The sequence below is a fragment of the Aythya marila genome (genome assembly GCF_965140915.1).
Source record: "Aythya marila genome assembly, chromosome: 1".
NCBI classification, from domain to species: Eukaryota; Metazoa; Chordata; class Aves; order Anseriformes; family Anatidae; genus Aythya; species Aythya marila.
In genome coordinates, this window is record NC_139042.1 from 174,920,453 (window position 1) to 174,944,279 (window position 23,827).

The following is a 23,827-nucleotide window of genomic DNA, read 5'->3' on the forward strand; positions in this document are numbered from 1 at the left end:
GCTGTCTTAATGAAAGAGGTATAAAAAGCGGGAATGCCTCGCTTTGGTCTCAGATGACATGGAAGGTGACAGTTGTAGGCTAGGAAAAATCCAGCTATCTGGCAGCTAAGAGCAGTTGAAACCCCTCCGTGGATATTTGAGGAACAGTTATTTACTATCTCTTGAACAAAAACAGATGGACACTAAATAACCTTCTTTCATTTGTATAACTTAGAGAGGATGATGTTGATTCTCATGCTCTGGTAAGTACAACAGTGTCCTCAGATGTCCGCGTGATGTTATTAGAGTCTCAGTAGTGTGGTTCTCATAACTCGTTTCATCCTTTGCTGAGCCTTACAAAGTCACTGCTGGGCCGCATTTGCTCAGTGGATAGGCAAGCACGCTCACACTCAGTGCAAGGCAGGCAACAGCTTGCTCCTTTCCCTTTGCTGCTGCAGTGACCCAAAGAGCAGGAAGAGCAATGCTCCAGGTTTGTTTCTAGAAGTGATGTTGGTCTTTGCTGCCTTTGACCTTATGAACTCTTTTGGGCTTATTCTCCTGCTCCCCTCCCTTCCACTGCTTTCACACGGTGTACCTGGCTTCCTTCTGCTCTCCTGCCCACCTGGGGGACCTTCCTGGTCCCCCCCATGGCCCAAAGCTGTCTGGCTCTGTGCGGCCCCTCAGCTCCCCTCCCACAGGACACTACCTCCTGGTCCCACAGCCTCCCTGTTCCTGTCTGCCATCCTATGAGAAGGGGATGGAAACCAAACTTCCCCTTCAGAGCTGCCTATCTGTTCTGCTCCTGAGCTTGTGCCTTGGTTTTGCAAGGAAAGCTGGATACTGTTTGGTACCTTGGTACCTTGCAATGTAGTGCGGTATTATAAATGTCTTGCATACTACTGACATTGAACTGGGAGTGATTTTCAACTTAGCTTGGCTGGACTTACAGACCTGTGTGCCAGTTGTTCAATATAGATCAGAATGATAGCGTATTCCTGAAAACAAATAGAGAATTACAAATTGTTAGGGGAAATTTTTTAGTTTATAAAAATGGTAAGCATTTGACTACTGGTTTAACCAGCAGACTCATTTTTAGAAAAACACTATGGAAAAAGAATCTAGTTAATTTATTTTTTTTTCTGCACTCAGTTTTATATTTCAATATCTAATTTTATAAAATAAAATTCAAAGTCTTTCATGGTCCCAAGCAATTCTACAGTGAAATAATCTGCATAGCTATTTTCTCTATGGATAACTCTATTAAATAAAAACTACTTCTATGTGCACGTACACTTTCTTTTCCAAAGAAGTCGTTGTTTTAAACCCCTTCTTAAACAAACAAACAAAAAGCCCAACCAAACCAAACCAAACTAAATCAAATCAACAACAAAAAGGAAAAAAAAAAAAAAAAAAAAAAAAAAAAGAATAAATATCCAATTCCTAAAACCTTCAGTTGCTCTTGTTTGGATGAAAAGCCAATGTTTAATACATTTTGCTTTCACTAAAAACAATAAAAGCATGTGCTGTTGTCCAAGTGCTGCTCTACTTTAATTTAGAGGGGCCCAAATGAAGTGTAGTTGCCCTTTGCAGGGCAATTGCCAGGGATGCTCCCTCCCCATTGAGGTCATCTAGGGCACTGCCGATGGAGTGGCTGGGAAGAGTGTCCACAGAAGGGGCCTTCTGTCGAGGGGCTTTGAGGTTCAGGCTGAAAATCCATTGCCTTGGATGCTGGGTCTGTTGAGTTATAGCCACTAAAACACTCACCAGTGGCTGTCTCAGCAGCAGCACACACCATATGCTTTGGAAACATTCCTGAGCAGAATATTATCCTCACAGCACTCCAGCAGGCTCATTAGTGCTCCCCTCACTCTGTTCAGAGGGATCAATCCAAAGGGCCCTGAAGTCAGTGAAGTTGTCTTTAGGATGCTTTGAACTACACCTTGGATTGCGTGATTTAAGTTACACCAGTGGAATTATTTTCTCAAGCCATAAATGTTAATTTATTTGCTGGTTTCTTTATTCCCAGCTACCCATTTTCCTTCATCTTATGAAGAGTAGTGATGTAGAATGGAAAAAAGAATAGAAGGGTTTGAAATGCTGCTATTTTTCTCAGTTTTTCCAGACAAGGACTGGACTAAACTTGCATAGGCATTCTGTATAATGTTAGTTCAAAAGCAGCACTAGTATGTGTTGATCAAGTATTTTCTCCAAGTGTGTGATCAGTTCATGGGAAAGACTGTGGAGATTTTAAAGCTGACGTGGATAAAGAAAGCACCAGATTAAGCTATAGTATTTCACAGTTTATTCCAGTCATTCTTTAGTTCTTTCTGGTCACAGAGCAAGTTTAATAGAAAAAAAATAATAATCACTTGCAAAATAACTTATTATATTTAAGAAAATAAGAATTGGGCTTTGCCATAAAGAAACACTCCTTGGATCCCAGTGTTTTACCAGACAGTACGTCTTTATGTGCTGGAAATTTCTCTTTTCACTCCCATTCATTCTAACAGCAGATTTTAATTTTTCTTTTGGAAAAAAATAAAAAAGAATGGGATGTGTGGGGAGCGAGGAAGAATGAAACTGCAAACTAAACAGACAAAAGATACTATTTCAAATGAGTGTATTTCTTGTAGTGGGAGGGAAACTCAGACCAAACAAGAAGAAACGGCTGGAGAGGATCTGCTCTGGATTCCACTGATGTGGTAACAGCTGTTATTACAGTATCTGGCTTTTTGAATTAAATATTGATAGAAATAAATGAATAAAAGATTGAGTAAACTGCAATGTGTGTTCTGCTTTCCTAAGGCTTTCCTTCAGCATCTAGAGTCCCAGAATCAACACCCTTTTATACAATTAATAGTATTAAATACCGACATCAGCTGACAGGAAATAAGAAAGTTCCTATGGCAACTAAAAATAGGCACAGGAGGAAAAATGCATCAAATGCTGTCAGCAGACAGTATAAAAGGCAAACGTATGTAGATAACAGAACAAAAGAATACACAGAAATCTGACTTGTAAACACATGCATCTTGATAGCTTTTACTGTTAGTTTTTTGGTTGTTGTCTCTTTCCCCCCAAGCAGGAATGCTCTACCTGGGTTAGGGCATCTGCTTATCTGTATCTCAAACTATCGTGCAGAGAAAAGCTCCTGGCTTATGGCCTGTGAAGCACCAGGGCAAGAACCCCATCTCCAGGAGTGCCAGAGTGTCCCCGCATGCTCCTTAGAAAACCTTCGACTGCTTCAAGTCTCCTGGACATCTGCCACTGTCTCTCAAGGCTACTCTTTGGTCCTCACTTACAAGATGTTTGAGAAAAGTGATTTTATTATTATTATTATTTATTTTATTTAATAGAAGCAGAAGTGCAAAACGTCTGGAAGAAATGAAATACAATTTCTGGAAGAAGCAGAGCTGTACACATCATGTAGACATATCTGCACATGGAACAGTATCCTTTTAAAGTTATGCTGAGTGTGAGGAGGTGCAGCTGATAAAATCCCTGGTGGAGGGGGAACATGAGTGCACAGCTGCACCGCCGAGCCTACAGCTGGGCCACGTGTGAGCTGCTCCTTTCATCTCCATGGGAGAACAAACTTTGGAGACAATTTAACTCTTGAACTTCCTGGATTATCTGTTCTTCCTACCTATCTGATTTACCTCTGCCTTTATGCCTCTCATAAAAACCAAAACCAAGAGGTCCCCAGAGCTGTGCAGGGCAGAAGAAGCTGCAACATTTCCCCTTTGCTCTCTGTGCCCTCGAGTGTTTTTTGCCCCTGCAGGCCCTTCCTGGCTCTCTGCTCTGATACATCTGGGCCATAAGGTACCTTGACAGACACAAAATAATTTATCTGGGAGAAGGTGTTGCTATTTTTATGGTAAACTTTTTCTGCTGAGCAATGCCACATCTCCATGTGGGTCCAGGCCCCCCAGTGTGGGGACGAACCTGCTGTCCGTGTCTCAGCCAGCTCAGAAAATGTGGCTCTGAGCAGGAGGAGGACATACAGGCCTGCAGACAGCGAAGGCAGGACATCTCTCCCTTTTCAACTCTGTCCTGGTACGTGATAAAAGTCGTTTATTAATGTCAAGGATGACATTATGAGGTGATGCGGGACAACACCAAAGCAGGACCAAAAGCAAGGCCTGGGAGAAATGTGGTCAGACTGCCCTGGTGCCAGTAGAGACCTTTATCTTTACTAGCACTTTTATCATTTCTGATTTTTCATGTGTCTGTGCCGAGTACTGTGCTGAGTCAGTACCCATCTGGAATTCACCATTCCCATTGTAAAAGAGGGCTCCCTTGTTCCAAGGACAACTTTGTTTTCAGCTGTAGGGCTGTAGGGCTGAGAGAAGCTCCCAGGGCCAGAGCCCCCTCCTCAGCTGCAGTGGGCAACTGCTTCGTATATAATCGCTTCCATGTCATTCATTTGGAGGTGTATCTGTATTTTCACCCTTCCCACCACTGTTGGGCCATGCTCGTATGATACGGTGTCGCGGATGTAACCCATCATTACGTGACTCATGCCGCAAGTCAATGCATGCAACCACAGGCATGCGGAGCGTGAGGAGATATCAGGCACTGATACTGCCATAGCTTACTCTGTAGCTTGGCTACGTACTGGCTGTCGTGAACAATAAATACCCTGCCTGCTGTGGAATATACCTGCACTGCTTGCAAGTAGCCACACGCACAACTCCGAATAAATTTAGGAACCAATCATGAGGTAGTCCACAGCGAAGCATCATAAACTGGGTGATGTACTCAAGCAAAGGGAACCACTTGCTCAAAGTGGCTGACAGGAACAAGCACAAACATGTTATATTTTGCTCTGATAATCAGAAATTAGCTGTCTTCCAACTGAGTAAAGGTGTGTATACACATAGGTGCTCCAGCAATCAGCATTGTGTTCTGAAATCACCTAAACCAGGATGCCACTGCAAAGGGAAATGGCACATGATATTCCACAGAGGTTCGGGGGATGGCAGCTGGCCCTGTCCTCCCCTCCCTCCACGAGCTGAAGGAACTTATTGACCACTTCCCCAGCACTGCTGTGGGGCTGGGTAATTGCGGTGGTTATGATGATTGGATTGCAGTGCAGTTTTTCCTACTCTGCTCGCAAAATGGTGCAGCTCGACCCACCTTTTATCCCTGCCAGAGGGTAGATTTGCAGCCCATACAAATGGGTGCAGAAGGATAAATACTAGCTTTTTCTCCACAGCTAGGATATATTCTTCACTTTGTGTGAGCTAGCAGGGCAGTAAACTAGGCAGCGGGTTTGATGTGATCAGCTAATTTGTACAAGCTAGACTTAGCACTTAATTTATCCTCTCATATTCAATAACTCCTTTGATAACTGAGTTGAAAAAAACAACAATCAGTGACAAGCAAACAGAGCATCACTGACCTTGTAAGTTTTGTTCCTATGGTGAACAGATATTTTTGATTTGCTAAGAATCTTAAGACAAATATAAAGAAAGAAACAGAATGAACTAAATAAATGCTTTGAATGTTTGTACTAAACAAACTCTAAAAAAGTTACTGAGATAAAAAAGTTTAAGATTTTTTAAATTAAATTTAAAAAGAAGAAAATATTGATATATCTCTTAAAAATGAGTTTACTTTTTAACAGAGAATGAACTAAGGCACTGTACATAACACATGTAAGACCTCTACCAAAGCCTGCCTTCAGTGATTCAGGCTATGACTGCTGAAAAGCTGACTGTTCAAAATGTCAAGTTTTAGGGAGATTTGAAAATACATATATCTACAAAGCACAAAAAGCAGTTTTCATTTGAAAAATGTGCTTCGACCAATGCATATGATCAAAAGAATTTCAAAAGTCTCACTTGCAGAAGGGATAAACAAAACATCACTCTTTTCTCCTGTGTCACCTTTTGCTCTAATAAAGTCCAGCTCCGTTGAACCTGGTAAATTTTTGACAAAAGTATTTTGTTTACCTGCTCTGATGCAAAAATTCTCTGCATCAGCACCGACTGTTGCAGCACGTGTGGCTCACTCGAGTTAGCTGATCCAGTGTATCCTACTAAGAACTTTGTTATAACAGATCTCCTGTTTAGTGTATCACTTCAGGATTATGATCAACAATTCTGCCTCATTAATAAATATTTCAATGAATGTGTACAGAATAAGGTTACATTAGTTGTTTGTGGGTAGTATCCTTAGAATAAAGTACTTCACAGTGATTTTGTAAGCACTCAGAACACTTCTGGAAGTGTTCTTAAGAAACACTTATTAAAAACTTAAGAAACAAAACAAAATTGAACAGTGTACAACACGTCAGTCTCTTTCTGTATGGGAGATTTCTCAGAAATTGAAAGAAATTCTGAAATCAGTGGGTCAAATGTTCTTCTGGCATAGCAGTACTCCTCTGTTGGAAATAACTGTTCTCATTAGAAACAAATGCAAAATTTCACATGAAGCTGTTTCTCAGCTAATTTAGAGCAGATTCTTTCATGTGCTTCTTCCTAAGGGATGCAAAACATTCTTGTCTTCTACTGAAATGAAAGATGAAGTTGTTCAGTACCTTCCAGGATTGGGCCACCAGTACTTCAAGGCGGATTGCACATTCCTGGGACCTGAGGCAGAACACCAGTGCAGTCTACTCAATGACTAGCTAAATAAATAAGGATTACATAATCTTAATAAATATAGCAGTCTCATTGGAAGCCCATTGCGCATGACTAACCTGAAAATTATAAGAAATATTTATAGTATTTGTAAATTAAAAATATCAGTTCATTGCAACTTCAAAATTGAGAGCACACTTCTTTTCACTTTGAGTACATATTTTTGTTCCTTGTTCAGTACATTTCTATTTCTTCAGTAAGTGTAATTTGAAAGAGGAAGGGAAATATATGGCTGATGCATTAAGATCAATCATGATGGCAAATTTAATATCCAAAAGGTTCTTCAGATATTCTGTGAAAAAAATTTCTAAGTGATATAAAAATGTAGAATGATGGTTAGTACTCATTTGCTACATTACAGTCAGAAATACACAGTATTTTCATTTTCCTCAAGATTATAAATGGCTTTTAACTTTACTGGCAAGTCCAAATTATATCACAGCTTTTGTGATAACCAGGTTATCTTGCACATGAAGCCTCAGATGCACATGGCAGGGGGGTGTATGACATGCATAAGTCACTGTCCCCAGCCAGGTGCAGTGCATAAATATTGTCTGCATAATACAGAGCATATTTTTAATTTTATGCTAATGTATGATAAGGAAAAAAAATTAAAAGCATCGAGCAGGACTGTATGAAATCTTCTTATTGTAAGTCACAGGATTAATTTAAGTGTGGGCTCCAAATCCCCATTCCAAGTTGAGGCTCTTCAAGCTCAGGCACGCAGGGGTGCATTATGCCTGGGAACCTCCTGATTACAAAGGCCACAAGGCAGAGGGGAAGCTGCCAGAAACCTCCTTTTGGTTGAGGGCCATGTTGGTGAGGTGGATGAAATCCTTCTGGATTTTGAGCTTAAGGGTGCTGGTTTGCTGAGTGAGAGGCACAAAGTGGAAGAAAGAAGTGAGGAAGCCTTCTGCAGGGCAGGCTGGTTGGTCCCTCAGATGGGATGGGTGCATTGGGCCACCCTAAACCAGACCCAGGGGCTGCCCATATTCTCTTGGCCCTGCCTCTCTTCTTGGTGGCCCTGATCTCCAGCCTGTTGCCCTGGCCCTCTGATTTACCAGTCTGGAGAAAACAAAGTGACTGCCTAGAGTAAAGGTTTAGACTTTTTTTTTTTTATTATTTTTTTTCCATTTGTCAGCCTGTGTTCATGGAACACATGCTGTGAGAGAGGGTTGCTTTGAGAAGTTGTATCAAAGAGGAATTTTTACCGTTTGTCATTGGATTCAATTTCAGTGCTAAATCACATCAGCTGCAGAAAGATGTCAGGAAAAAAATGGAAAATGTGTCACTGCTGTCATCCCAAGTTTTGTTTACATTTCTTTACATTAAAGCTCACATTTCTGTAGGAGTTCTGAGGCTGATCTTGTTCTTGTCTCTTCTAGGTTTCAGGGATATATTGTTAGGTACTAAATCAAGTCTTGGTGTTGCCAATATTACATTTACATACTGCAAAATCATATGGTCTGAGTGATGCTCCCAGGAAAGAATATCAGCATTTAAAGCCATAAGTTTATAATTTTCAGTTTAGCTGTCCTGCATTTTGTTATTTATTTATATATATATATTTGTTATTATTATTTGCATGTGTTAACATCATGTATTAAAAGAAACATTAAGAAGATGCAAAGCTTTGGAATTCAAGCAGGAAACCATAATTCTGGTGTTTTTTGGCTTTAATCTGTGCGATTTTAACTTGCTTCCTTTGGGTTTGTGCTTTATAATCAGTCTTTAATTAAGAGAATACATACTATGTTTTTATCCTTGCTGATGGGCCTCTTCTGCTGAAACTCTTTTAAGTTAGACACCTGGCATGGAAACATGCTTCATGTAGATGGCCCATTAATGAGCTCAGTATTTGATTTTATCCTTGTGTTCATTGAGTGTCCAATGCCTTATTAATTTCACATTGTGCAAACTTGCTCTAATACTGCATTATTTGTTTCCTGATGACCGTTTCTTTTATGGTCATGATTAGAGTATCCAGCTGTTTCACAAGCAGTAATGAACTTACTGTCAAACTACTTTGCTTCAATGAAGAGTATTATTAGAATGATTTTGCAGATAATAAGCTGAAGTAGAGGACTATGAATAATGACTTTAACTACAAAATTTGGACACTGAGTAAGAAAACAATAGATAACTATTCACCAGACTCTGGGGCACTTTGTTTTTGTGTGCAGTGCAACCCTCACTCATGTCAGGTGTGAGGATGAAGTGCTACTGCAGGACAAATGCAGGGTCTTGATTCAAGAACCTAGAAAATGAAGAAAGTGTAAGTGATGCAAATCCGTGAAGCTTTAAGTGCCTTGCCCCACGCAGCCTCACGCAACAGCTCTGTGAGTCAGTGGCAGATTTCAGGTCTCCAGGGCAGCGTTTGGCTGTCTTAACTATGAAATCAATTTTTATTTCCCTGCAGTTCATTTTCTTGAGCATTATGTGCATTCCACTTAGAGTTAGGTAGGAAATTGCTTTCCAGTTCCTTGAACATTTTCAGGATTTTGGTACCAGCCCAGCCCCACAATGGGACACTTGCTGAAATCTTTAAAGGATGTTCTGGGAGAACCAGAGCTGCTCAGCAGAACTTGGGGAGGAGGCACAGGGTTGTTGGGCTTCTGTAGATCAACTTCTCATCTACCTCTGCCTTTGACAACCTACTTTCACTCTATCTGGCCTACTGGAGCATCTCTGTTTTGTGTGAATAAGACATTAAGGCATTCTTTGTGCTCAGGTTTGTCTTGTGCCCCTGCCATGGGGCAATGAGAAATGCTCATCAAAGCAGTGCTGCCATGCGTGTGCCTCTAGTAAAGGAGACTGACGCCTCCCTCCCCACTTTTCTGCCATGGGGAGGGGTCAAACCCACACAGCTTCAGCCTCGGTTTTATGTCCAGCTCCAGAGTCAGAGCATCTGGGACCAGCAGTTGTAGGGAAAGTCTCCTTTTATCCTCCTTTATCCCGGGGTCAGGAAGAAAATCAGCTTAGCGCGGACAGAATCCTTGGAAATGCTGTTTATCAGCTGCTATTAAGCATATGCAATCAGATTTTTTTTCCAATTATTTGTAACTTGGCTACATCTGAGCATTATACCCCTCCACAGACATAGATGCACAACAAAAGGCTTATCCATCACACACAGATTATTCAGTGCCAAATTTCACTTCCTTGCCTCAAGTCAACATACTGCCAGAAATTATTGACAAAACTGCTGTAGTAATCACTGGTAAATAGTATGATTGGCAAATAATATATTTTCTGCTGACTTTATTATTGGAAACAAGTGGACAATTTATGCTGACACTCTTTTGGAAACCAGACATGAAAAATGTTAGGCCCAGTAGTTAAATTTTGGAAGAGTTATGAACGATTGAAATGAAGGGTTTGTAAAGGGAAGAGTTTGGCAGCATTCACAGAAAAGAGCCTTGGCCATTTGATTAATAATTGCTTTTCTCAAATAGTGAGCTGCAAATCACCTCTTCCCCTCACTCTCTTGCAAGAGTCACTATCCCTGGTGTGACACCCATTTTTTGAAAAGAAACATGGGGGTAAAAATTTTGAGTAGCTCTTGTTTATGGTAGTGGTATGAAGACAACACTGCTAAAAACACATATTAAAGTATGTAATGAAAAAAAAAATATATTTTGTAAACTTGTTATTCTGATAGAATTTGCTAATAAAGCCAATGAGCCCATTTTTTGGAAGTGTTTCTTTATCTTCAGGAAAAGACAATACTTGGTAGAATCAGTGCAGGAACTCTTTTACCAGCCTGGGGTTAAAATGTGCATATTTTTACATCTTTGGGGATTGTCAGTCATTTTGTACCTGTTTATTTCACAGTCAGATTCCAATTACAACCTGCTGCTAGGAAACCTGGCAATAGAAGTTGGAAAATACAGCATGGAAGGCGTTATTACATACCGGGGTATCATCAGAAGAGTTGACATGCCTTTGGGAGGGGGCAGGGGAGAGCAGCACAAACAGGACATTTTTCATTTCACTTTCTAGGCATGACCCAGTGAACTTCTCATGACTGCAAAGATTACGCCTGTGCATTGCAGAAAGCACATTTGCACTCTGAGCACATTCATGCCCGGACTGTGGGTGTCATGGTGAAAAGGAAAAAAAAAAAAAAAAAAAAAAAAAAAAAAGGCCAGATTGTTATGATAATACAAAATTGATTGGATGTGACCGAACTAGAAGGGCCAGCACTCTGAGGTGCATTTTACCAACTTGCCCAAATTAGATCGTAACAAGGTTCTTGCGATAGGATAACAAGGACGTAACTTGCATATTAAAATAAAATCTCAGTTTTCCCTTTTCTTTTTCTTTGTTTTTTAAGCCTTTTAGAGAGATTTTTGCACTGTATTTCAGTCATCTTGAGGAATTCAAACAGCTTTTTTAGCCCAAAGGAACAACTTTTAAGATATCTATTTTTCATAGCAAGACCACAGCCACACTGAAGAGAAACGTATTACCTGGAATTTATAATATGATATTGTTTCTCTGAGTCATCATAACGAATCCACATTAGTTTAGTATCAGTTATGCCCCAACACATTATCTAAATGACGTTTGGTATCTTGTCTGTCTGAATGCTGAAATCTTATAAACGCTAGCCTCTGCTCCGATTTAGAACGGTCATGTCCTTTATTGCTTAAGATAATAATAGTGGCTGTTAGAGGACTGTTGCTATTGTGGCTATATCTGTAAGTACATTATTGGGGTCTGCTGTGTAATGTCATATACTCAGGGCAATATATATATTGGATATACTACAGATTTGTGGATATTATCACACATGGTTAAAAGACTTTTCCATACTTGAGGTACAACACATAAACATCAGATTTAGTGTTTATGCTTACCAACATAAAAAGAGCCATTCTTTTTGCTTTAAATTTGAAGTTTTAATTTAAAATTAATACATTTGCCTTTAAAAATACTATTTAAATTCATGGCAGTAACAGCCTGTTCTAAGGCCTAAATTTTCTCTGATTGTGTAAGTAAATAAAAATGTGCCACAGAAATGAACTTTCCTCAGATGTTAACAAATTCAGAAGTGCTTTTTTATTCAATATGAAAAGTATCTCCTGCATCACTATGATCAACCTGAGTTAAATCATTTTGCTCTAATATTATATATTACATTGTATACATCTTTACAATGGAGAACGATTCTTTTATTATTATTATTATTACATAGATTTTTCAGTTCCTGCTATATGAAAGAAGTTTTCCTGAATTCCTTTTAGTTGAGTTTTTAGCTGTGGGATGCAAACAGAATATTTTCTTCATTTGTGTTATTTTATCTGAAAAAAAAAATAAAAAGTAGAAAAAGTTTCTGTCTTCTGGCTTACAAACACACCCCCAAACGGACAAGAAAAACTTCATCTGAATCTGAAAAATTAAGGAATATCTGGATGTGTTTACAAATACATTCTCGCACACATTGCTGCAGATAAGTGCTTTTCAGAAGTGCCTCAGCATCCTGCTCACACTGATTTCAGTGGAGGTAAAACAGCCTTTCTGAAATCCCAGAAGGTAATGAACTGCTTTGTTAGGCACCAAACACCTTTGGAAATCAAGCCCGTGAAGACCAGAAACAATCTGTCAGTTCACTAACTAGAATTGATATCTCTTTCACATAATAAATTAATTTTAAATTCAAAGCATAGTTTAAAAACTCGTGAGTTTGTGCATGTGTAAACAGCAGATAAAAGGTCACTGATGTTACCTGCAGAAACTATTTTAACAAGCTCTTTTTGTGCATTCCTAAAATTTTAGTCCTAACTTTCACCTGAGCATTGCTCGTAAAAAATTCACGACAACAATTATCACAAAAAATGTGCCTGTCACTATTATATGCCACAAATACACACAGGAATAAACAGCAGCCCAGAGGAGGCTGCAGTGGGGAAGGGTTTCTCTAGACCTGCACACATCCACGTTTGTCTGAGTGAGGTTTGGGAAGGGGTAACGGAGTTAACACTGGGATCTGCTGGCAGTGGAAGCACCATCAACATGCTGATGGTGATCTGCAGTGATACTTGTTGCTTATCTGACCTGCAAAGTGCCTAAAAGGCTGGAGAAGGGTAGCAGGCCTTGAGAGAAGGGCAGAGCCTATGGCACACGCTAGGACATGGTATTTAGGACCACTAGGTATTTTCTAACCGAGTCTGCTCTTTTAGCACGTCCCATAAACACCTGAGAAACCTGGCTGGTGTGGGACTGGAGGGGCTGGGATGTGCTGGTGGGGCCAGGCCCAAGCCCTGCAGAGGGGGAGGAAAACCAGCAGTGGGGGCAGTGAGAGGCTTGTGGGGACCTTGTGGGACCTGGGAAGGGAGGGAACTGATTGCACAACACGGGAACTGCCCTTACTGCTGCAGGACTGACAAACACCAGAGATACGGACTTCAAGAGCCTTTTGGTTCCCCAAATGTATCTCTAATTTCATCTTTTATCCTGCACCATTTTTTTAAACAACCACAGTGGAAGGGACTCTGCATTTTGCATGAAAACCCAAAATACTGTGAAGAACTGACCTCTTCACCAGGCCATGCCCTGCTTTCACTCAGTGACTTTTAACCAGCCTTTCCCACACTTCTATATCAACTCTGCTTGGAGAAAAAAAAAAAGATGACTTGCTTCCCTGGCATAGCAGAGGCTGTTTTCCCCATACACAAAAATATTTCCATGAGTGTATCATGATTTGTACACACACAGTCTGTAGTATATACAAGCATGTTGAACATCAGGCCAATTTTCAATTTTTAGCTTCAAGAGGGACGTTTTGGGTGTGTGGGGGAGAATCACATGAGATTTTTTTTAGTAATTTATTCCTAATGACATATTTTGGGGGGCACAGAAAGGCAAGTCAGTTTGGTAAAAATCAAGAGACATTTACTATTTATACAAACACTCCCCGCTTATTGCTCATAAGGAGCAATTTCAGAAGACAAATCACCATTCTATAAGTCAGTTACAGACAGACAACTCACTGGACTCCTTCCAAGATACACTGAGACATGCACCAAAATATCAGAGTGTAATTACTTTCATTATGTATTCCAATTAATCTGAAAACAACTGAGAGAGTAAAGATCTCATCCTGCTAATTTTTACCGACATAAAACCCAATATTATTTTTAGAATTGGTTGTCCTCTGTTTACCTGATTAAACTATAGGCTAATCAGACACTGCTTTTCTGGAAATAGATCTGGAATATGTTAATTTGCCATCTTCCATAATTTGCTTTATTTACTCCAAATACAAGTGCATATTTTAATTCATGGCAATATTTTAGGCTTACGTCTTTTTTAGAATGAATGTCTTAACTAAAAAAAAATCCTAAACCAGAAGACCATTTTTTTATTGTCTATCTAAAAGGCACAGTCTCTTGTGTGAACCCCAGCTCTACTTCTGAAATGCCCCAGGTGTCTCGTTGTTTGGCCACAGCCCTTTTCCAATAAACATAAACAATTATTTTAAATTGAGGAATATTTTAAAAATTGACTTGTTTTACCTTTGATACTGCTTCAGTGGGGGAAAGGATGTATGGCACTTGTGGGCGTGTGACAAGTTCTGACTGTGTTGTCAACTGAGTTAGATGCCTGTCTTTGTCTCAGAACACCCTGACTTATCTGCCTTTATTATTTCTTTCAAAAAGTGCTTCTTCCTTCCTTTAAGAAGGAGATTAGGTTTTGCATATCTGGAGGTGCCCATACAGGGGAAAGAACCAGAATGAATTTGAAAGTACAGTGAGACATTAAAAACAGAGCAGGACCAGCCCTACTGTAGTTAACTAAATACTATTACGTAGGACATTTTAAAAATCCTTTATCTCACAAAAGAAGAGGAAGTTAAAAGTCTTGATCACAACTTCCTGGAAGGGCAGCCCATTTTGTGAGTGGCTGGGGGAGAAATCTGTTGCAAATATGAACCGTGGGATAGGGACCCTCTGGGGCAGGGGGTGGCCTTTCCTCCCTGGGGCAATGAGAAGTATTTGTGGATTAATGACAAAGACAGCAAGCTGTCCATGAAGGGGATGAGCATATCGTGAATCTACAGCTCAGGCTTTCCTCCCAGCTCCTGCTGCCTTATTGGTCTGAATGTTCCCCAGCTGAGAGGGCAAGTTAGAGAAAGAATCAAGATTCCTGCCCTGAGGCCTGCCTGGGGCAAATGAGATGTCCTGTGGGACCAGGACTCTTTGCCTTCCAGGCAGCTCCATGGATGCAGGCTTGCATGGAAGTTGGGCATAGGGCACAGGCTCCTGGCAGCCCTGAGCTTGTTGCTTGGTTCCTCCCGGACAAGAAATGCCTGCACAGAAAAGACCTCTGGAGACAAGGAGGGTTTGCTGTGGTGGGCAGCTTGCAGCAGACCCCAGGCCTCATGTGAAAAGAGAAAGGATATTGCTTGTGCCTACTCCTAATCCCACAGCTTCCCAAACAATTAATTAATTATGTTTGTAATCCTCTCTATCAGTCTAAGTTTTCTCTTCTCACCTCTTTCCTCCCTCCTGCCCCTCTCTCATTGGCACCATGCTCTGTTCAGGGTGTAATTACTCAGCTGCACTCTGTGTTCCCTAGTTTGAAGCCACTAGTTTTTGTTTTGTCATTTTCTGGTAATGCGAATAATCCTCTTCTCTTGGAGGTATTTATGTTCTGTGATCTTGTCTCCCCTGAGCCTTCTCTTTGGCAGACGGTAGGAACTGAGTTTGTTCTGTCTAACCTAACTCACTGGATACCTTTTAGCATTGTTTTCTCTGTGTGTGTTTTCTGTTCCTTCACCGCTCTTTCAAGCTTCGGGGAGCAGAGTGGATTCAGACGGACGTCCCGGTGTGCTTACCCATATAGCACACCCTATAGCCCATCTCACCATTACAAAATAACAGCACACAATCAGTCCTTCCTCCTGAACTTTTTCTCCAACTCTTAACGTGAAGAAAAGTATCAGGAAAATAGGATATCCATTAACCTATCAGCAATCTGACAATCTAAAATCTGTGCTCCATCTAAAGCCAATAAGGCTATGATTCATCATGCAATGCCACACTGAGACCTGATTACAGAGTCGTTTGGGCTCAGCCTTATCTAAACTGCGCTGGCTGAAGACATTGATTCTAATCGAGTTATTCATGGCTTACATTGACTGATTTAAAGCCTTTGTCTTTCATACGTAAATGTATTGTTGCGGATGTAAGGTAGATGGGAAGTCTTGTGATTAGTTGCTGGTTACAGGAGGAAACACCCAGAAGCTTTTCAGCTCCCTGATGGGCTGGATCCTTCCCATTAAGGGACTGCGTAATACTTTGCAGGATGACTTAATTGAAGAAGGGGAGTGGTGATCAGAAAATTTACAGCAGTTTCTGATGTACTGTCAAGCAGCACTAATGCCTCAGCTGTTCTTTCCTCTAGCATTTTGTCTGTGCTATTTATTTTTAGACCCTGATGGTTCAATCAGTGCCGGGTGGGTTGAGGGCTCCATGTACCTGTAGGGCTACACCGGCAGGCTGCTAGAGCCCAGTGGCACTGAATGCCACTCATCTCTGCACATTACTGAGCATTAGCTGCTTTTACTGCAAGTTATCCATTAAAGGCAGATATCTTGAATCATTCGACATTTTAAATCCATCCCTCTTGGTCTGACACAACTAATATTTGCAGATCATATCTCCAAAATAAATACATAAATAAACACCATGCAGAATAAAAACCTCACATTGTTTAGTGAGTATCTGTTTCTGGAAAAATAAAAGAAAATTTAAAGCAATCCATTTCTCTAGAATCATTGTTTGTCTCAGGATATTTTCAGTGCAACACCTTCTCGTTTTGCTTTAATACAGCAAGTCATAATTGCACCCCTTGGGTACATCTTGGCTGTTACCTAAAATGCATCTAAAGCTGTTTTCATATTATTATGAAAAACTGTTTGAAATGAGAGGATACAAGCACTCTAATACCAGAAGCACACAATAAGCCATCAGCAAACCTCCTCTATCATTTAAAAAAAGCTACGTGGTGCTGAGATTATTAAATACTGAATACAATTGGATTGGTGTCCAAAATACCATAGCTCCATTTTACTGCTTTGAAAACAAAGGAGAAAATAGCAAGTTTCATGCATGCAGAAATCTCATGCAGCACAGATCATAACTCTGGTCTTGACTTGGCAGTACACAGAAGGCCTACCCTGTGCCACAGAAAAGAAATCTTTAAGGAGTTTCCCAGAAAGTTGCTGGCACTAATAATGCTTTATGGCTTCAGTGGAAGTAGAAGTTCTCCCTAGGAAAGTTACTTTCTCCTGACATCAAGGAAGACCAGAGCTAATGATAAAATTAAAATTGTGTTGTTTTCTAGCACAAATGACTCTATGTTTGGTTAACTTCTCCGCACAAGGCAAGTAGTGTGGATGAGAGACGTGCCAGGAATCCCACAGGGCAGAGTAGGCGTAGTACAAGAGGTCGTGGCTACACTTGACAAGCAGGAAGCCACAGGATACAAATAAACTGGAAAACACCATTTGGCTGTAACATGGGACCTCGGGCGACAGGTGGGGAAAATGTGAAGGGAGAACACCAGGTAAATTCCTGTTCCTAGAGCGATCATCCTCCAAGTCTGGATCCCATTTCAGAAACCCACACTGCAGTTCAGGCTGTCCACCAGCACCCCATGGGCTCTGCACAGTCACAGTTCTGCACTGGGATGTGTTCAGCATGAGGAAGGTGTAGTCAGCAATAATCCTTCTCAGTCTCTCTCTTCTGAAATTATAGATATTTCTAACTGAACGGAGTTGCAATATTCTTTATATGCTAGCCTAAATAAATTCAGACTTACTATGGAGAAATGTACGGTAGCTTTTCCTTACTTACAAGACCCCCATGGATTCCAAGTCAATGGCATTAATTTCCACAGCACTGATCTTTTAATTTCAAGACAACATTAATTTATTTAAACATCTTGCAATAATCTTCCTTCCCATCCTCCTTCTGGCCCAAGTTTGCAGTTAAATGTATGTGTCGACGTGACATTTGTTAATGATTTTTCCATCATCCTTCACTTTGAAGAGAGCTTACTGTTAAGATGTCTGCACTGCCTGGCTGTACTTCCTAATCTGTGGCTTTCTGGTGTCCAGGAGACCCACTTCCCACCTGGCACCTTGGAAAAATGCAGAACCATGAGGTTCATGGGGTTGTTGGGCTGCAGTGGAGGGGAGGATGGTGCTTGTAGCTCTGCAGACCACATCTCCACGCAGTCTGGAGACAAAACATGTTTGTGCTGTGCATGGAGGAGGGGGACAGGGATCCTTGTGCTTTGTCTCTGCCTGGGCAGAATTCCTTGCAGAAGATGGCAGGGCAGAGATGCTGCTTGAGATGTGGAAGCCATAGGCTGCATTTTCCCTGTACGACTGAGCCTGGGGCTTGCACACTGCCAGGCAGCTGGGCACAGGGCCTGCAGGGAGAAAGCAGCTCAGCTTCTTGAAGCCAGCTTGTGCTCCTCCTATGCAAGAAAATGGAAACTTACATGTAGCTGAAGTCAGCCATCAACAGGTTGCTTAGTGCAACAGGAAAACATCATTGGCAGTGTCCCCAGTCACAAATCTCAAGAATTTGGAAACAAAGCTAGCATCCCGCATCCATGATGCAACAACCCATTGTCTTCCTGCCAAGCAATTGCATGTTTTAGAAGCTAATCCCATGCACACAGCTCTAAGAGTGTGAAAGGAAAGAAATGAACCAGGTACAGTATGAAATGTGTGCTACACAGCCTTCTGAGATACGGAGAAATGCAAAGGGACAATACATTTTTGTATTCTTTGAATTCCAGTTCTTCAAAGCTGTCTGAGCAAAATATCTACTGTTAGCTGCCCTATAAAGAAGAATGGGAAATGGGCAGCTGAAACAAATGAAAGGAACAATAGTCAGAAAGCTAATTGCTCTTATTTCTATAGAATTCACAAAGATAAAATTGCCTGAGCAATATGACAGAAGTAATTAACTCTGTGAATAACACAAGGCTTACATGTTTCCCTACTTGAGAAAAACTTGCGTAGGGAAGTCGAAACAGTAAGCTCATGTGCGTGTTTCTTTCCAGGCTGAGGTCTGAAAGATGGTATGCAGCTCTCGAGCCTGAGCACCCAGACAAGTATCCTTTCCCTGCTGTCCCTAAAAGCCTCCTGAAAAGGGTCTTTGAGGTGCACAGTGCCTGACTGTATGTTGTAGCTCTCCCCATGGGACTGGAGAAGTCAAGGGGGAATGGGGTGTCTGAGTGGAAGAAGGTGATGCTAAGTGCTGGCCCTGCAGCCTGAATTGCTGTGTCTCTGCCCTGTCTTACTAAAGCAGAGGTCAGTGCCTCCTTCTGCCTCGGCAGCAGCCTCCAGTAATAGGGAACACTGCTGTAACTGGAGGGAGCAGGGGAACTTGATATTAGCAGTACTGCTTAGTAGGGCCTCAAGTTTTATGGCTCAAAATTTAGGACAGTTAGAGTAATCCTCATTCAGACAAAAGTATGCAGCAAGATGTATTGCCTTCAGAAACTAAGGTAATTAATCCAAAATCATCAGGATAGAAAAAGTAATGAAATCTGAAGGAAAGGAAGTTGTGGCACCATTATCACAGCATCGTAGGCTCTTAATGATTTAATTGTTATGAGTTAAATCATGGTAGTTTATGATTTGGGATGGAAGGGACCTCAGGGTTTGAGTACAAGGAAGAAGACCACTTAAAGATGCTCTTGTCTGGAACACCATCTGGTACCTTAGGACACAGCTTCAGCAATCATTGATTTGGGGCTGGTAGGGCTGCAAACTGCACCTACACCATAGTGCTGAATGGTCCTGGTAATGCTATCTTTTCCAAACCCACCTATTTTCCTTTAGACTTAATTTATAACTTTGGTAATGATAAAGTACACAAATAGAATGGGTTATGTGGGAAAAAACCCTCCTTTTGTTTGTCTTAAAAGTAGTCTAGACTGTCCCCTCGCTCCTGTGCAACTGGACACAAAAGAGAAAACAGACAGTGATTCCCCATTCACCCTCTTTCCACCATTTGCAGTTCTCATAGGCCTCCATCAAAGCAGCTCTTGAGCATTTTCTTTCCTGGTGAACTTCCCTTGCAATACATTTCATATGTCCATCTGTCTCTTATCCCCTCCCCATGTGTCTCTCCCACAAACACCAGTTTGGAAGTGTTTACAAAACAGTCCACAGATCTCCTGGCAGACTCTTAAGCAAAACACAGTCCCTAGCCAAAGTCTGTGTTTTGGAAACTGTGTTTCTTTGGTAAGTATAGCTTCATTTTTATTTGATTACCTCCATTTGCTAAATGTGGTTAGCCAGCATTTTACAACAGCTATATTTCATCAGATGGAAAGAAAGGAGGGACTCTGATGCTGCCTTTGGAAATGGGAGTGGGAGAAATGTCAGGAATGGCCTTCACCACAAACTTTTAAACTCATAAAACTTTTAAGTTTTAAGTTTTTTAAGTTTTATGAGTTTATGTATGCAAAGGGCTCCCTGCATCTCATGTCAAGGCGAAAACCCTGTGGAGAACTCAGGCAGGATGCTTGGGAGGAGGAATTGGAGATTGAGAGTGAGAGGCAGGATGAGGATGCTGGAGCGAAGCATGCCAAGCACCCACTGCCCTCACAACACTCTGCTCTGATACGTGAGGCTAAGACACTACACTAAATATAGCTGGGATGGAACAACGTTTTTATTTTCTTTGTATTGGCCAACAATGGTGATCAAGATTAAAAGAGAAAACAAAACAAGGCTATTGATTCTTTTCTTGGTCAAGCTTGGTTTTAATTTAGGCTTTGGAAGATCTAGAGAAGTTTTGGCATGTTTATCGTATGGATCTCTAATTACCTTTCTTCTCAGTTTTGAACTTCATCAGAAGTCTTGGCTGCCAGACATGCATTTGTGCTTTGTAGGTAGAAGGAACTAATGGAGAACTTACAGCCTCTGAATTTCCAGTTAAAAAAAATAATAATCATGCATTGTTTAACCTTTCTTTTAAGGAATTTAGTAAAGTAAAACAACATTCATGCCTCATGCTTTTGATTCCATGAGTAAAGTATTTTGTTTTCTACCAGCTTATCTGCTATAGCACACCATGCAGATGGACAGTTCTTTTTCTACCTATATTCACTTCACAGTAAAATGAGTAGCCCGGAGGTAATTGTTGAAGTTGATGGGCATTTCCTCTGGCAGTAGTGTTCATATACTGAAGACTGTTCACTTTCTTTGGTTTAAGTATTTACCACACTTATTTTAGTTTTGTTTAGTACCATTATGCACTACTAGGCCTTTTCTTCTTATCTGCCCAGAGTTCTTTGCTAATAGCTGCAAACCTTAATCGTATAAAGTTAAAAGGAGAAAAACATAAAGCATTAGTTTTGCCAGAGCAGATAACGTACAGGAGATAATAACAGCATTTACCTATGACTTTCTTCAGCATAATCTCTTACAGAGCATACTGAAAATATGCAGACATGCAATCTGTGCAAGGTTTGTGTGGGTGCTCTGGACAATATTTCTGACTCCATCCTCAGCTGATTTAAGTTGGCATTAGTGCATAGGCTACACTTTTAAATGGTCTCAGTTCTGTGCACTGGACTTGTGTTTATCTCAAATTTAAACAAAGATGGCCAAAGATCACAAGCTCTCCTAACCAAGAGTCCATTTATTCCTACGTGAGTGATATAAATGTGAAAGCTGGTTAAAACAGTTATGCAGCCAGATGCTTTTCACTGGGCAAGCTGAAAATCTTGGCTCAGAAAGGCTTCCAGAATATGTTAGGTCTTTTTGATACTCTATAGAAAGAGTATCAAAGATAGTATAGAAAAGACAGAATTTTCCAGGACAAAAATATTTTTCCCTATTTATTCCAGGGAGCTCTATGGAAAAAAAAAAAAGATATAAAACATTTTATTTTTGAAACACTGAATTACAAACTTAGCAGTGAAATACATTTTAGAGAAGTATTTAAAATGTGCTTTCTATAGACAGCATTTCAGATGATGATACTTTATTTGCTGTAGCGAGGTGGGGGTTGGCCTGTTCTCCCACGTGCCTGGTGACAGGACGAGGGGGAATGGGCTTAAGTTGAGCCAGGGGAGTTTTAGGTTAGATGTTAGGAAGAACTTCTTCACTGAAAGGGTTGTGAGGCACTGGAACAGGCTGCCCAGGGAAGTGGTGGAGTCACCATCCCTGGAAGTCTTCAAAAGACGTTTAGATGTAGAGCTTAGGGAAATGGTTTAGTGGGGACTGTTAGTGTTAGGTCGGAGGTTGGACTCGATGATCTTGAGGTTTCTTCCAACCTAGAAAATTCTGTGATTCTGTGAAATTCTGTGATATTTCAGAACTTATCAGTATGGAGTTACAACTCCTATGTATCATCAGCAAGATGTAATGTTATTCCTTAACACAATTCTGTTTTAATATAATTTTAATATTAAAATATTCTATTTTAATATAATGAACGCTTGTAGGAATACCATGTGTATTTTTTTAAAAAAAGTCTTTTCAGTGTCCTTTCCCCATATTTTATAAAATTAGGTCTTCAGTTAAATTCTGTTTCAGAACACTACAGATACTCTTTTTTTTTTTTTTCATTTATGATTTAAAAAATTTATTGTTTCTGTTTTCAGAATTTTTATTTTAGAGATAAATTGAATTTGCATACCTCAGCTTGTAGTACATCTTCATCTCTAACTTTATAAATCATTAATTAGAAGTAAATAATGTACACATCTCTTTTATATATTATTTAATTCCACTTCCTTTCTACTATCCAAATCCATTGGATACCATTGGATACCATTTTTTTTCCCACCATACCATTTTTTTCCCACTTTGTTTAGTCTCCGTTAGCAAGTAACTATTACAGATCTTATTGCTTTACCTCTGTGCTTTTTTGTGAGGGTATTTTCCTGTCAGATACCCACTCAGACATTTTTCCACGTGCAGCTGGCAATGGACCTCAACCTCTGGAGAAATTGGAAATGTCGTGATGTTCTCCTTCATCATCTATCTTGGTGGGCATACTTTATTTTTATAGGACTGGCAGGAAATGTGGGCATAATTAATAGGAAACATTCAGTTTAGGACTTAGACTTTCAGTTGGACCTTGGAAAGAGTTTAAGAAAACTACAGTACTTCATCAAAGTGCTTGAAGATCTTATTTCCTAAAGCATGAGAAAAAAAAAATCAATGTTTTATTAAATAAGCTGTTAGCCACAAAGGTTTAGATCATCCAGCATGAGTTTTTTAACAAGGGAGAGACCAAATGAGAAGGTGTAGAGGCCTTGTACTGTACCTCCTGAGGAGGGGCTGGGCAGGCTCCCACTGACATGCTGCATGTTTTGGTAGCAGCACTGGCACGGTGGGATCTGGGGGGGGCGTGGAGTTGTCCCACCACTGCTGTCCCTGCCCTGAGCACAAGCACTGCCACATGAGAGGGGGCTATAAGGAAAATTAAGTTTGTGCCTCTTTCCAACAAAAAGTTGACCTCTGCTTTTCTCCAAACTCTGTAAAGCTTATGGTTTAAATGCTCTGTTTAACTCCAAATTAGTGCAAGCCTGTTGATTATTGAATTGGTTCTCTTATTTATTTATTTATTTATTTATTTATTTATTTATTTATTTATTTATTCAGGCAGGACAGAGGATAATTTCATACATTTCTAAGGGGTTGCTACTCCTGGAAACAAATCTACTCTCCTTCCTGCGTAGCGCTGTTGTATACCCACTGTGAAGGACATGGATGAAGATTTCTATTTTTTTTTTCATTTGTCTTCTGTCATTTTTCATAGTCTTATCTCTGCGTTTGGAAGTTCTCCAAGACTGAAACTGCTAATTCACAATTTTTGTTGCACGTTATTGGATTTGCAGTTTTGGCAGTTCTTAAGAATCAATCTTCAATCAGCAGCTTAGATGTTTTTCCAAGTGCCTATATGCAGACTTTTAAAAATATTATATATTTATATAACGTGTGTTATGTATCAAATATAAAGACATACAGATCAGTTTTTGCAGGATTTTCCCGAGGTACCTTGCTGAAGTCCCTGACCAATCTAACAGATCCACCTGGTCTTCAGTGTGTCCTACCCTCTGCCACTGTTCCCTGGTTCATTGTGCCTTGTTAGAACCCTTTTAAACTTTGTCCATGAAATGGAAACTTGGCAGATCACCCACCAGCCTTG